We start from the raw sequence: 16,403 nt of genomic DNA on the forward strand, positions 1-16,403 counted from the left end.
GATGTAGAAGTCTTTCGGGGCATTAAGAATGGTCTATAGTTTGATGTGGGTAGTGCTAACACAGGTGTATTCATAGAAAACCCCATAAAACTATATAGTTAAGATTGCCTACTTTATTGTACATAAGTTATACCTCAATAAGTTAAAAAAAAAAAAAAAGATCGTGGAAGGCTGTACACACACATACATACACACACACACACACCATGCATACACAGAAAAGAGGTTTATTTGGCTTAGGATTCCTGTAGCTAGAAAGTCAAAGAGCATAGGGAAGGCACCTGCTTGGGCTCTGGTGCTATATCACACCACCACCAAGAGGAACAGAAAGCAATGTGGAGAAACAGAAAGAAACCTGTGGGCAATCGACTTGCATTGGGACAACCTGCTCTCATGGCAACTTGCTCCCTCCTGGGAGACAGCCTTCATCTATTCATGAGGGATCCACCTCCAGGTCCCAAACACCTCCACTGGGAAGGTAGGCACTGTAATTGTCCCTTAGGATGACCCTACAGTTACACAGGAAAAAAAAAAAAAAAAAAGAGAGAGTTAGAAGGAAATATAAAAGCAAGTAAAAATGAGGCCAGCTCCATGATGCGGCAGTAATGCACTGCTCAGAGAAGCCACATCCCACGTGGTGACTGTGGTCTGAGACTTTGGGCCGGTCAGCCTAAGAGATGCTGGGTGCTTGTGCAAGTATCCAGGATCTGAATGGCTGGAGGACTGCAGGACTGGAGGAAGGGGATTGCAGCATGATCAGACCTCCTGGAGGGTGTTCCTCTTTATCTCTCTCTGTGCCTCATGTGTGCACACATGCACACGCACACACATGCATGCATGCACACACATGCACACTCTCTCTCTATTATGGATTTTAAAAAGCCAATAATGATTATCTAGGAGGTAGGATAATAAGTAATTTTTGTTCCTTTTATGTATTTTGTAATTTCTCTATACTCGGCATGCATTAGTTCTGGAATAAGAGGTTAAAGATGTCTAACTCGGGTCTCACTGAAGAGGATGCCTGCAGGTTAACTCCACCATCCATGTCTCCTCCTGCCCCAGCTCCAGCTACCCTGGTTGGTGGAACAAAAGGGTAAACAGAATCCTTGGGGTGCTGGCAAGTGACATAGTGGTTAAGGATGCTGGACTTCCACATGGCTGACCATGGTTCAAGTCCTGGACCTGGCAGCTCACTTTCTTACTTTCTCTTTCTATCTCTCTCTGGTCAAATTAAAGTGATGAATAAATAAAGTTTAATAAAAAAAAAAATTCTTTAAAAAAACAGAGTAACAAAAAACCCTGTGAAGGGACATTACAAACAATACCAGCAAACACTTAAGCAGCACTTACGGGAATGGTTCTAAGGACTTTATGGGTGTTATTATTCTTTTAACTCAAGAACCCTACGAGGATGTACTGTATTTTTGGCTCCATTCTGCAGCTGAGAAAACCGAGGCACAGAGAGATTATGGAACTGGCTAAGGAGCACAGAGCTCTTAATGGTAGAGCCGGGGCTAGGCTTCGTGTGTTTATGGCCCTCCGCCTCCGAGTCCTTGCAGCACCAGAGGAGCAAGGACTGCTCGCTCCTACTTCACAGTGAAGGAAACTGAGCCTCAGAATGGCTAAAAAACATGCCTAAGGTCTCTCAGCTCTGTCTAAAAATGACCTGCGCCCTCACGACTTTGCCAGGGTGCACAGAACAGACCCCGCTGTGCTTGCTGTGTTAACGGGGGCAGGTCTCACCGCTCTGAGCCCAGATTCCCTCCCTTGCCTGACGAGGATAATATTGCTTATCATGCAGCACCATGTATCGTAGGGAGTGAGTCCACAGGGATGTGAAGGCAATTTCTAACACTAAGCTGTCAGTTTTACTCCCATTGCCGCGTGGCGCGTGGTGGACAGCTGTGGGGTTTGTGTCTGCCCACTATCCTTTTGCCCTTCTGGCAACAGCGTCCTGACTCCCCTTGGGAAAACATTCCTGACCATGTGCTTAAAGTGGGACTGACCCCACCCCACTCCAGTCTCCAGGGTGGATGGCAGCCCTAGACTGACTAGGGAGTCTTGACTTGGGGACCTGACTGCACAATCCCCTTGGAGAGGTGCGCCCTTTCTGCAGGAGCTGCTGAGAGAATTGTGATCCTGACAGGAAGGAGCGGGGAAAAGGAGGAAGTACCTATCACTTAGACAGGGCTCACTGCGTGGCAGGCACTGCTCTAAGCTCCGTGATGACCTGAGAGGTCAGTGATGCTGCTGCAGTCCTCATTCTTTTTTATTCCCCCCTTTGGAGAGGTTTTTGTTATAGGGCGCATGCACTCTCCAGAAAGACAGAGAGAGACAGAGAGACAGAAAGCGAGAAATCACCCCCAGGGGGGATGGCTACACTGCAATCCCTTCTCCTCCATTTTTCTCTCGGGATCTTGGGTACACACGCACACGCACCCGGCGTGAGTTCAAGCTGCCGGGTCCAGGACTTGAACTGCGGTTGACTACATAGGAGTCCAGTGACATAGCCATTACGCCAACTGCTGGTCCCTTCTTTTTTTTAAAGAGAGATTTTTGCAATAAGGCACGTGTGCTTGCTGAAGAAACAGAGACAGAGAGACAGAAAGCGAGAACTCACCTTCATGGGAGGATGGCCATACCACAATCCCTTCTCCATTCTTCTCTTGGGATTTTGGGCAGGCATGCACACGTGCCCGACATGACTTTTAAGCCACAAGGTCTGAACTGCGGTTGACCGTGTGGGAGTCCAGCAGCGTAACCATTATGCCATCTGCTGGCCCCTACTGTCCCCATTATATACATGATGAACCGAGGCTCAGTGGTGGATAAGCTTCTTGAGTAAGTAAAATGCCAGGATTCATCCCCAGGACATCTATTTGGCCTCTGTGCTATCTGGCATCTGCAAAAAAGCCTGGGTCTGCTGGTGAGAAGGACCGGTCTGTGGGAGAATGGACTCATCACAGGATGTGTTTACCTTGGAGACATCTTTGGAGAGTCATTTGCAGGGACCTTCCTCTCTGAAGACTACCATTTCCTTTCCTAATCATATTCCATAAAGTGATTTTGAGAAGAGGAAGAATGTAAAGGGACATATCAAAGGCAGAGTCAACAAGGACTGAATCAGAGCACCTGGATCCAGCCCTGCCTGATGCTGTCAATTCCTGAACTTTTACAGCTAGATGAAGCAGCAAACTTCAGGTGGTTTGAGGAGGGCATCTACCACTTGGACCGAGTCTGAGAGACATAGTCCATGGACCTTAATGAAGTTGAAAACAGAGGAGAGACACAGTCCATGGACCTTAATGAAGTTGAAAACAGAGGCTCCTGTTAGATCCGGGGGACCACAGAGAAAATGGAGGCCTGGAGAGGAGAGAACAAGCATGCCCATGGTCCACAGTAGTGACCAGGACCGCCCACCTGGTCTGGAACTCTCATGGGACCTTGCTCCACTCCTCCAGAGGTGTCCCTGGGCTGAGGGACAATCTTCAAGGCATGCTTTGCCATAGAGACATCTTATCATGAGTAACTTACAGCAACCTCTCTCTCTTAAGACATTGCCATTCTCTTTTCTAATCATATTCCGTAAAGTGATTTTGGGGGGGTGAAGGAGGGAGGTAAAGGGACAATTTTAAAGGCAATTTCACGCCTAAGATCTGAGGGTAGGGAAATTTTGATGCTGCTCTGTTGAAGGGCACACTGCTTATCCAAAACAGACTCGGGAAGGGGAAACTGTCAACATTATCTCTTTCTGGTCACAAATTGCAGCTCTCTGATGGGTTTTTCCTAAAGTTTAATCTTGTGCTGGAAGCTAAGCTGATACCAGGAAGGTTTTAGACATGTCAATCTACTTCCTGGCATTTTATCAGAAATTGATTCTCTTTGCTTTTCGAGGCTTGAGTCCCGGCCTTGCTGTGGTTAAACTTGGGTGATGGGCGCTATGTTTGCAAACGTGTCTCCTGCAGCTCCCAGCCTGATTGAAGGGATCTCAGAGCAGGTGGGGATTTGGGTGCAAGGTAATTCCGATGGGGAAGGATTACGTGCTATTCCTCAGTCACACCAGCAAGGAACGCTGGACCTAATCTGTGCCCTGCTCTTTCTCAGCAAGACTTCTCTTCCACCTCTGACTTTGAAAAGATTAGTTTTTAAAGTTTTGTTTTATTGTATTTTTTTCTGAGAGGGAGACACAGAGAGTGATAAAAGAGACCAGCAGGTGGTGTGGAGGTTAAGGTGGCTGGATGACACATGGCTGGCTGTGGGGTTTGAGTCCTGAACCCAGAAGCCTGAGAAACATGCCAAGTGCATATGTGTGCATGCCTGAAACTGAGAGAAGGGACTGCAGCATGGCCACACCCTTGTGGGGAGTGATTTCTCACCTCCTCTCTCTCCCTCTTTCTGTGTGTCTCTGGTGAGTACATGCAATCTACAGCAGATTAAAAGAGAGAGAGAGATAGAAAGATCCTCCCCACAGGGTCCTCATCATGCTCTACACCCAGCCCCCACCCTTAGCTGGACCAGATCACGGGCACACATATGCCCTCTGTGCTCAAGGAGGTCAGAGGATGCGAACACAAGACCCCTCCCATGGGGTCCAGCATACTACTGCTGTGCACCTCCCACCTAGCTACAGGGATTAGCTTTTTTCATTTTTTCCCTTTGATTTGCCCAAGGGCATATGTATTCCTCAGGGAGAGATAGGGAGAGAGGAAAAGTGAGAAAGCACCTCCCCCCCCCCAATGAGGTATGATCTTGTTGCAATCCCGTCTCCTTCATTTCTCCTTTCAGGATTTTGGGCATACACACCCACACACTTGCAGTGTTTTTCAAGTTGTTGGGTGTGGGATGGGAACCGCACAGTTGGCCATGTGGGATCCAGCCAACCATCACACCGCAGGCTGGCCTGGGATTAGTTTTTAAACAGGCTACTTTGACCCTTCCAGCTCTAAGTTATAAGAGTCAACACTTACTGAGCTCCTAGTATAAGCCAAGCACTGTACATTCCATTCATGTAGGAATGTACTGAATCCTTAACACCACCCTATGCCCCAGTTCTATATCACCCCTACCTTATAGAAGAGGAAGCTGAGTCACAGAGAAGGTACCTGAATCTCACTCACCTACATGAAAGATGAAAGTAGCCTAGGAATCCTGGCTGTTTGGTTCCAGGGCTCGTAGGCTCAACTACTTTGTCGTATTTTTTCTAACCCTGCCGGATGACTTATTTGCCCTGCATAAATCAGAAGTTGTCAGTGATACGTAGAGAGCCCCCTCTCCCAATTCTCAAAACTACAGAGACCAAGACCTTAAGAAGCAGAAAGAATGACAATGGTAATTTCACAACTGGGAATGGATTTGGCAGTTGAATCTAAAATGGATTTAGTTCTTCTTTTCCCAGAAATATGAACTAAAAGGTTTCATTCCAGTAAAAGTGCAGCCTTGGAATGTCAGCTGTCATATCATCTTGTAATGCAGTACCATCAGCCTGCATTTCTTTTTTTCCTTTCTTCTTTTTTAAAAGAATGTTTAAACAAAGCAATTGAGCTCTGTAAAGATGGAAGGGGCAGCTCCTGATTCCTCCCCGGTAGGCTGAAGTTGCATGAACACTGAGAACTGAACTGGGAAAGGGGGAGGAAGCTTCTGTCGTTTGCTTGCTAGTGGCGTCCGAAACTTAGAGTCAGAGTCTCTGCATCCTGCAATCAGCCGAGAAGGGTGCCCAGAGTTAAGGGCTGCGAGGATGGTTCAGAAATCGAGGAACCAGACATGCCCCAAATCCTTCTCAAGTACATGGCCATGTTCCTACCCCCCTGTAAAATCAGCAGTCAGCAGACTAGGGGACTGAATGGCTCCGGGGTGGGCACTCAGCCAAGGACAGCCACACCCAAACCTGGCCAGCATGCTATGGGGGGTGTGGGGGGGGGGCTGGATGGAAAAGCTCTGACCTTCTCATTCACTGCTGAGAGATGGATGGCATATGTTAATATTTTTTAAAGCACTTACCCTTTGATCCAGTCATTCCACTTTTTTAAAAAAATGTTCGCTATAGAGTGTGTATGCTTGCCAGAGAGAGAGGGAGAGAGAGAGAGAAAAGAAGAGGAGGAGGAGGAAGAGGAGGAGGACGAGGAGGAGGAGAGAGGGGAAAAGTGAGTGACCACACCCCCCTCACCCCAGTCCCCAGGATGGCCACACCACAATGCCCTCTCTTCCACTCATCTCGGGATTTCGGGGATGCACATACACATGACTGGCATGATTCTCAAGCCTCTGGGTCTGGGACTTGAACTATGATGCTGGCTGTGTGAGATGTGAGATCCAGTGCTTTGACCTCCAATGCCACCTGCTAGCCCCCATCGTTAATTCTACTTTGAAAATATTAACCTTTGGCAATTCCAGCACATGTGCACAAAAAATGTCTGTTTTAGGATATTCTTTAATATATATATTTTTAGAATTATTTTTATTATTTTAACTTTATTTATTTATTTTAATTTTGACCAGAGAGGGACGGAGTGATAGAGAAAGAGAGAGACAAAAAGCTAGAAAGCAAGTAGCCGGGTCCAGGACTCGAAGCACAATTGGCCATGTAGGTGTCCAACATCGTTAACCATCATGCCACCTGCCAACCCCTTTTAATATATTCATATAGTAGCAAAATACTTCAGTTGGCCCCCATATCCACTGGGTTCTGCATTTGCAGGTTCAACCAACTGTGGGTCAAAAATATTCAAAGGCCTTGCTGTGGTGGCCTCCACTGTGCAATACTGGGCTCCAGACCCTGGGTTGACATGAACGAACCTTCAGTGTGCTCCTGTGGGAGTGCCCATGATCCTGGGAGTTGGAAGGCTGGAGGGAGAATCGCAGCATGACAAGACCCTGGTGGGCATCCCTGCCTGTCTCTCTCTCTTTCATAAAAGAAATAAACAAAAAAACTTAAAATACAAATTAAAAAACAATACAAGGTCAGCGGGTGGCATGGAGGTTAAGGGGCTGAATTGCATATGGCTGACTCTTGGTGTGAGTGATTTTCAACCTCAAAATCACACCAGGTATGTGTGTACTTGTGCATGCATGCTCAAAATCCTGAGAGGAGAATGGAGAAGAGACTGCAGCATGGCTATCCTCCCAGGGGGATGATTTCTCACTTTCCCTCTCTCTGTCTCTGGCGAGCAAGCACATGTGCCCTATAGCAAAAACTTTAAAAAAGAAAAGAAAAAAAAGGTAAAGTGTACAAGATAAACTTAAAATACAAACTAAAAAACAATATAGCATAACAACTATTTACACAGCAGCTCATGGTATTAGGTATTATAAGCAATCTAGAGACAATTACAAGCACTGGGCGGATGGCACAGGGTATATGCAAATACTACATCATTTCATAAAAGAAACTTGAGCATCTGCAGCTTTTGGTATTTGCAGGGGTGGGGGATGAGAAGTGCCCTAGAACCAATCCCCCATGGACACCGAGGGATGACTGTATCATTAGCCTAGATATTCATTAACTGGGAACTAGTAGTACATTTATGCAATTATTTAGCAGCAAAACCTGACCTAAGCTGATGTGAAATGTAGAGCCTTTATTTCACTTACTATGAATATTCATATTTTGCTGCACATATACTAATGTACTTGATTACAGGGTGCTTTTCCAGGCCCTATTAGGCTGGAATTTCTTTCTAAATCTATAAAAATGAAACAAATTGGGCTCTAACGGTTTCAAATAAACAATCACATGCCTATACATCTATAACGAATTATTATGCAACCATAAAAAGAATGAGGTCTACTCACATGTCCTTCTGTGGAATGTTATCCAAGATTTTGTTAGGTAAATATATATATTGGGGGGGCGGGGGGAGAGGTTTTTGTTATAGGGCGCGTGCGCTTGCCAGAAAGACAGAGAGAGACAGAGAGACAGAAAGCGAGAAATCACCTCCGGGGGGGATGGCCATGCTGCAATCCCTTCTCCATTTTCCTCTCGGGATCTTGGGCACGCATGCACACACGTGCAGCGTAAGCCACCGGGTCCAGAACTCGAATCACAGTCAACTACATGGGAGTCCAGCGAGATGATTTCTCACTTTCCCTCTCTCTGTCTCTGGCGAGCAAGCACATGTGCCCTATAGCAAAAACTTTAAAAAAGAAAAGAAAAAAAAGGTAAAGTGTACAAGATAAACTTAAAATACAAACTAAAAAACAATATAGCATAACAACTATTTACACAGCAGCTCATGGTATTAGGTATTATAAGCAATCTAGAGACAATTACAAGCACTGGGCGGATGGCACAGGGTATATGCAAATACTACATCATTTCATAAAAGAAACTTGAGCATCTGCAGCTTTTGGTATTTGCAGGGGTGGGGGATGAGAAGTGCCCTAGAACCAATCCCCCATGGACACCGAGGGATGACTGTATCATTAGCCTAGATATTCATTAACTGGGAACTAGTAGTACATTTATGCAATTATTTAGCAGCAAAACCTGACCTAAGCTGATGTGAAATGTAGAGCCTTTATTTCACTTACTATGAATATTCATATTTTGCTGCACATATACTAATGTACTTGATTACAGGGTGCTTTTCCAGGCCCTATTAGGCTGGAATTTCTTTCTAAATCTATAAAAATGAAACAAATTGGGCTCTAACGGTTTCAAATAAACAATCACATGCCTATACATCTATAACGAATTATTATGCAACCATAAAAAGAATGAGGTCTACTCACATGTCCTTCTGTGGAATGTTATCCAAGATTTTGTTAGGTAAATATATATATTGGGGGGGCGGGGGGAGAGGTTTTTGTTATAGGGCGCGTGCGCTTGCCAGAAAGACAGAGAGAGACAGAGAGACAGAAAGCGAGAAATCACCTCCGGGGGGGATGGCCATGCTGCAATCCCTTCTCCATTTTCCTCTCGGGATCTTGGGCACGCATGCACACACGTGCAGCGTAAGCCACCGGGTCCAGAACTCGAACCACAGTCAACTACATGGGAGTCCAGCGACATAGCCATCATGCCAACTGCTGGTCCCTTATTAAGTACATTAAAAACAAAACAAAATGAAAAAACAGTCCAGAACAAAGCAGCATGGACCACAGGTTACCATGTCAAACAAGGGACTGACTGGGTGGGTAAAGAAAATACAAGCTCTGTAGAGTGGGGCAGCTTTAGAATATTTCTGGAAGGACACATAAGGAGTTGATTATAGAGGTTCTTTCTTGAGAGGGGAACTGAAGGCTGGTGCCAGAAACAGTTTATCTGCCAAACGTTCTTGGGTATTGATGTAGCCAGGAAGGCCCATCCCTCTGGCCTCCCAACTGGGTTTACAAGATGGCACTGCTAACAGAGGAACAATGGCATGGCCAGAAGGTGCTGAGACCCCAAGGGGAACAGAGACATGTTCATGGCAGCACACTGAAGACGCAGAGAAAGTTGTTTAGATAATGTCATCTCTAGAAGCACCCTGGATCCTGGACTCCTCCTTCTGCTATGTCCCCTGAGATCTGTCTCCTCTATTCGGAAAAAATTAAGGGAGTCTCTAGATTTGTGGTAAAAGTCTCTGCTAATGGCAAAACTTTGTGTGTGTGTGTGTGTGTGTGTGTGTGTATGTGCAGGTGTGTGCGTGCATGTGTATGTACATGCGTGGGTGCATGTGCATGCAAGCAAAGGGAAGGCTTAAAACATTTCCTAGGTAAGTGAGTTAAATGCCTTCTGTAATTCTTTACAAGGTGAGCTCCGCAGGTGAGTATGCCGTCAAGGGCATTTTTTTTTTTTTAATCTCTCATAAACTGCAGGAGATGGCAGTCCCTTACGATGGGAGGCTCTCAGAGTGGTTCAGAATGGGGGCCCTGGAACTAACCCATCTGGCCCCCTCCTTGGGATATAGAGCCGGGAAGCAGGAAGGTTAGACTCTAACTTACAGTCCAGGCAGGGATAGGGAGGCCCCTTTAGGAAGAGGTGCAATTGCATTGCCTTCTCCCTGTTAAAGTCTGTTAAATGCTAGACTCTAAAGTGTTTTTTTTTTTTTTTTTTGAGAGGTTTTTGCTATAGGGCACATGCGCTCGCCAGAAAGACAGAAAGAGACAGAGACAGAAAGCGAGAAATCACTCCCCCCCCAGGGGGGATGGCCATGCTGCAATTCCTTCTCCTCCATTCTCTTCTTGGGATCTTGGGCACGCACACACACACATGTGCCCGGTGTGAGTTTAAGCCACCGGGTCCAGGACTCGAACCACAGTTGACTACATGGGAGTCCAGCAACATAGCCATTACACCAACTGCTGGTCCCACTAGGTTCTAAATTATGTAGTGACTAATGTTTATGGGGTGCTTATTACAGGGTCAAGCACTATGCTAGGGACTTTAACACAGTACTGCCTTTAACCTGTACCATCTCTCTGAAAGCAGACATTATCAGACATGGTCAGAGGAGTTTAGAGATCTGCCAAAGGTCACACTGCTGGGATTTGAAGCGGAGCCGCTTAACTCCAGGACCTGAACTGCAGCACTCATACCACATTGTGGGTATTGATTCGGTCACCAGGAGCCTCCATGGCTCGGTGCAGTGGGAAGACATGTCCTCGGTATCATGTTCATGAGCCTCACAGTGCCCTAGGCACCGGTAAGGACACTGCAGAGTTGGACTGGATGAAGAATAAAGGATTCTTGCTCCTATGCAATTTCCTTTTTTTTTTTTTATAACACTGTATGATAAATTTAGTTCCTAATGATTTTTGAGTAAACTACAATGGCCACAATTTCAAAATCATTAATAATTCATGACCAACGGCCATAAACACTATATAATCTCCACAGGCAGCAACCATGAATACTTGTTAGAGACAAGGCCGAGAATATTTTACCAGCTGAACCAAGTCTACAACTCCAGGCCGACGAACAAAGTTACATTTTTCAGAAATGACCGTTAACACTTCCAAAGCCTCGGTGGGGTCACCTCTTCCAGGAAGTCTTCTCTCCCTCCTCTGGCCTCCTGGGACTTCTCTATGATGCTCCTGGTTCTCTTCTTTGCCTTCTGCCTGTGGGTAACTAGGGCGGCCTCGTACAGTGCACAGCCTGCAAGAAGGGCGGGGCCAAGAGCCAAGGACTAGCGTGTGACGCACCGGTCCTAGTCTCTGGCCGCATACTGAACCACATGGGGGGATTCAAAGGTTGGAAGGCCAGGGTCGCACTTCCAGAAATCCTGCCTTTACCGGTTTGGAAAGAGGTCTGGGCGCTGGGAGATTTACAAGCTCCAGTTGATTCAAACGCAGCGGTTTGTGCCCCACTGACATGAAGCACTCGGCACGGGACTTGGTAAAACCTGCTTGTTGTATTCTGCTCACTAACGCACAGGGGGTGGGCGTGAGTGACCAAGAGGGGGGCCATCTAAAGTGGGCAGCCATCACCAGCCATGGAGGTGCAGTGGTTATGCAACGCTCTGTGATGCTGAAGCCATGTGGAAAGGACCAGGTTCGCATCGCAGGGCCACCCTGTGTACATGCCTGCCTGTGATCTGGGATGAGACTGGGGGTGGGTCGTAGTGTGAGGTCCCTACTGTGCATGCTTCTCTCTCATAGAAAAAACAAATGAACTAACTTTAAAAATAAACAAATAAATGGGAGCAATATTACTAACTACAGCCAGTGCCCATTGCTGCTTTATTAGAATAAGGACTCAATGCTGTCATTCTCCACTTTTCCAGAATGCTAGAAGTCTGTGTTTTATGTGAAATCTTCCAGTGCATAAATCTGGGCACCTAATTTAAGAAAAAAAAAAAAAAAACCTGCAGTAAGGTATGGGCCAGATACACTTCACCTCTGGGCTGAATTCGGCCTGGCAAGCTCATTAAGGGCAGCCTCACCCTCCCTTCTGCGTGTCAGCCTGCAACCATGGCCACCACCCATCACCTGCAGGAAGCGAGCTGGCCTGCACAGCCTCGCCACTGCAGGAACGCGGAGCGCGTACCTGGCTGCTTGTTCCAACAGCTCCGGGAGAGACAGCTTGTCTTTTCCTTACCTTCCACAGAGACAGAGCTTGATCTACTCTGGCATCCTGTGTGAGGCACAGAGTGCCAAGAAGTCCAGATTTCACAGGCGAGACAGGGAGGGATACAGAAAGAGGAGGTGGGTGGAAAAGGCATGTTGTGATACGGCACAGGAGACTCGGTCCTGGCAGCTTGCTCTTTGATTTTTTTTTGTTTTTTTTTCTTGTTTTTCTAACCAAACAAAAGCCTCTGAAGCAGAGTCAGCACCCTCCTTTTTTCAGAGGGCCTGAAACTGTCTTAAATATCTTTCAGGGTTACACCTGAGTATCGTGATAAACAGTCTCATTCCTCATTCTCCCTGCTTCCAGTACTTTTCAGAAGGGGAGGGATCTGAAGCGTTCTCGAGCAAGCGACAGGCAGACAGGAGTAGCTGTGACAGTGGCAGTTAGGGGAGTCTTGTTTGAGAGAAGGGGAAGAGAGGAGAGAGAAAAGGAGGGGAAGAGAGGGGAGCGAAGAAAGAGTATCGGCTAGCAAAGAAAGAGTATCGGCTAGTTCCCTCCTGCCCTGCTTCATGCCTTCCTAGCTAATTTCTGAACAGGGATCACTGGGGTGCTGCTCTTCTGTGACAAAGGTCTGGCTTAAGTTTGAACAATGCGCCCCAGCTCGGAGGCCAGTTTCCACCCTCGGTCCTAACTGAGGGAGGCCTGAAGATCTACACCCATTCCTACTCCAGCTCCTCACCTCAAGGTCTCCAGAAGGACTTTGTAGGAAGACAGGCACCTGCTCCTGCCTCAGGAAAAAACCCCTAGCAGAAGGCGTAGGAAAATCCAGCCCCACTCAGCCTCTAGGCTGCCCCCCAGGGCCAACATTTCCATCCTTTCCGCAGCATCGAAGTTCCTAAGGTACCTCCCAGCCCTCATCTCAAGTAGGCTGGCTGGACTAAGAAAACACACTGGCTGTTCGGTCCACACTGAGAACAAAGACAACAGAAGAGCGGGTGGAAGTCGGAGTCGGAGTAAAGCACAGAGGCCCTTCGTACTCCAGCCACACCTGGCTCCTCAGAGCCAACTGGGAGTCCACACCAAGGAGAGCAGAGCCAGGGGCAGAGAAAGAGAGAGAGAAACCAAGTTGTGTTGCCATTTCTGAGTCCCTGGCCCCAGCGGAGCCTGATGAATGCCCTTGCATCAATTAAGTCATTTTACAATCAGAAGTGTCATTATGGGAGCCAGCAGGTGGCATGGAGGTTAAGACACTGGACCCCACATGGCTGAGCGGTTGAGTCCTGGACCCAGTGGCTTGAAAATCACACTGAGCGGGGTCAACAGATGATATGGTGGTTAAGGTGCTAGATTCCCACATGGCTGACCACAGTTCAAGTCCAGCAGTTTGAAAATCACGCCGGGTGCCATGTGCATACATGCTCAAAGAGTCCCAAGAGGAGAATGGGGGTGAGGGAATTGTGGCAAGGCCACCTCCGGTGGGGGGGGGGGGGGTAATCTTTAAAAAAAGGGGGGGAATTTGGGCAAGGCCCCCTCCGGGGGGGGGGGGGGGTTAATTTCTCATTTTCTCTCTTTGTCTCTGTCTTTGTCTCCAGCGTGCACATACAACATACACTCTATGGCAAAAACCTAAAAGTAAAATATATAACTAAAATCCCAAAAGGAAACCAGAGAAGGGCTAGGCCATCCCCTTGGGAGGGGGTGGTGATTTCACATTCCCCCCACCCTGTCTCTCTATGGCAAGTGTGCAGGGTCAATGCGAGTGCTGGTGAATTCCAGGATGAGTTAATATGTACAATGAGCAATACACCTTCAGTCCTCTGCACTCTTGTACCCTTCTGCCACTAAAACAATAAGACTCAAAATTTTTAGTTTATTTATTTCTTCTATGAGAGGAAGAGAGAGCAAGAGAAGGAAAAAGAGCTACACTCCAGCAGGGTCTTCATGTTATGGTCCACTCCCAGCTTCAGCCATCCCAGATCGTGGGTTCACATGTTCGTGTCTGGCATACACAGGGCGGACTCAGGATGCGAATCCAGGACCTTCCCATTGTGTTACTGCTGTACCAGCGGCTGGCCTGAGACTCAAATTTAAACTCCCATGATCTTGGGACTTGATCAAGGAGCCCTGTGGCAAACTGTGGATTCTTGCTACCACTTCCTACCCTACCTCAGGCTCAAGGATCTTGCAACTTTCCTTATTCATGTCCATCTGACTTTGACCAAGCTGTTTCCTTGATTACAAATCTCCTACTCATCCTTTAAGAGGCAGCCTGCACATAACCTTTCCTGCAAAGCCTTTCTTTTCCTTTTTATTTCTTTTCAGAGAGATTTTTGCAATAGGCCTTGTGTGCTCACCAGAGAGAGAGAGAGAGACAGAAAGCAAGAAATCACCCCCTGGGTGATTGCCACATCACAATCCCCTCTCCTCCATTCTCCTCCGAGGATCTTGGGCACACATGTACACATGCCCAGCATGAGTTTCAAGTCACCAGGTACAGGACTAGAACCACCATTGACCATGTGGGAGTCCAATGACATAACCATCATGCCATCTGCTGGTCCTGTTTTTTTTTGTTTAAGAATTATTTATTGGTGGGGCCAGCAGTTGGCATGGTGGTTAAGGGCAGTGGACTCCTACATGGCCGACTGCAGTTCAAGTCCTGGACCTAGCAGCTTGCTTTCTCACTTTCCCTCTCTCTCTCTCTCTCATACTCTGTCCCTCTCTGATCAAATTAAAATAAATAAATAAAGTTAAATAAAATAATGTTTTTGAAGAATTATTTATTTATTTAATTCCATTTGTTATTATTATTTTTTTCATGTGACCAGACAGACAGACAAGGAAGGAGAGAGAAAGGGAAAGCAAGAAAGGAAGCCGCCAGGTCCAGAAGTAGAACCATAGTAGGGCCATGTGGGAATCTAGCACCCTTAATCACCACACTATCTGATGATCTCAAAAAAAAAAAAAATTATTTTACTGGGGCCAGCAGGTGGTTAGGGTGCTGGACTCCCACAGGACTAACCATGGTTCAAGTCCCTTACCAGGTGGCTTGGGTTTCTCATTTTCTCTGTCTCTCTCTGGTGAGCACATGTACCCTATACCAAATTTTAAATAAGAAGAAATAAAATTAAATAAATAATTATTTAAAAAATAATTTCATCTTCTTTACTTTTATTATTATTTTAATTTGACCAGAGAGAGATAAAGAAAGAGAGAGAGTGAGAAAGCAAGTCGCCAGGTCTGGGACTCAAACTATAGTCAGCCATGTAGGCCACCAAACCACCTGCCAGCTGGCCTTTTTTTTTTTAATTGTCAGAAGGTATGTGTGCCTAGCAAAGAAAGACTGAGAGATAGGGTGAGGGAGTAGGAGGGGGAGAAAGCACCCTTCAACGATGTGTGATCACACTGCAATCCCCTTTCCTCCACTTCTCCATCCTATCAGGATTTGGGGCATATATGCACATGCACCTGGGTATTTTTCAAGCCACTCAGGCCAGGATTTAAACCATAGTCAGTTATGTGGGATCTGGGTCCCTTAACCAGTAGGCTACAGGGCTGGCCCTGCAACGCGTTTCTTGATACTATTGACAGGTGACCTGGTTTGTGTATTAAAACCCCATTTTCTCCGTCCTTCCACAGGGCACTTCTCACACTGTATTGCAATGATCTTGCTACCCATCTCTTCCAACCCTCAGGTGCACACTCTGAGAATTAGGGCTGTGTTTCATCCATCTCTTGGTCCTAGTCCTTTTGTGTCTGGCGCACAGCAGGCAGGCTCAGTGGGACAGGTTTAAAAAATGGCCACAATATTCTGTGGCTCTTCCCACTGGAAGGAGAGACCCACTTCTCCATCCTTTGGATTTGAGCTGACCTGAACTTGCACTGAAGAATAAGAAGGGGTAAAAGTGACACCATACCAGTTGTGAGCCTAAGACTCAAGAGGCCCTGGAGCTGCTGCTCACATACTTTGAACCCTGAAAAACCATATGAACAAACCTGGCTAACTTTCTGGAAAAGGACAGAGTACATGGAGGAAATGACACTCCACCAGGCCCCGCTGATAAAGCACTGAATTGCAGATGTACAAGTGAGCCCCAACTAGCCAGCAGGTAGTATTGTAGTTATGCCACTGGGACTTCCACATGGCAGACTACAGTTCAAGTCCTGGACCTGGTGACTTAAAACTCACACCAGAGACATGTGTGTGCATGCCCAGGATCCTGGGAGGAGAAGAGATTATGTGTGGCCATACCACCTGGGGGGGGTGATTTCTCACCTTCCCTCTCACTGTCTCTCTCTCTCTCCCTGACAAGCACACCCTAAGGCAAAAACCTCTTAAAAAAGAAAAAGAAAAAGAAAAAAACAAATGTGAGCCCCAGAACCTGTAGAACCTGACCCATATCAACAGGAATGC

At 46.7% G+C, this 16,403-nt stretch overlaps 1 protein-coding gene across 1 annotated transcript in view; it reads right to left on the reverse strand.

The window, feature by feature from the left end:
- The window catches only part of KATNIP (katanin interacting protein), a 225,682-nt gene that overhangs the window by 208,875 nt on the left and 404 nt on the right, over positions 1-16,403 (reverse strand). The gene's annotated exons all lie outside the window — the stretch shown is intronic.

This window comes from Tupaia chinensis, unplaced genomic scaffold, assembly GCF_000334495.1.
Source record: "Tupaia chinensis unplaced genomic scaffold, TupChi_1.0 Scaffold000231_1, whole genome shotgun sequence".
NCBI classification, from domain to species: domain Eukaryota; kingdom Metazoa; phylum Chordata; class Mammalia; order Scandentia; family Tupaiidae; genus Tupaia; species Tupaia belangeri.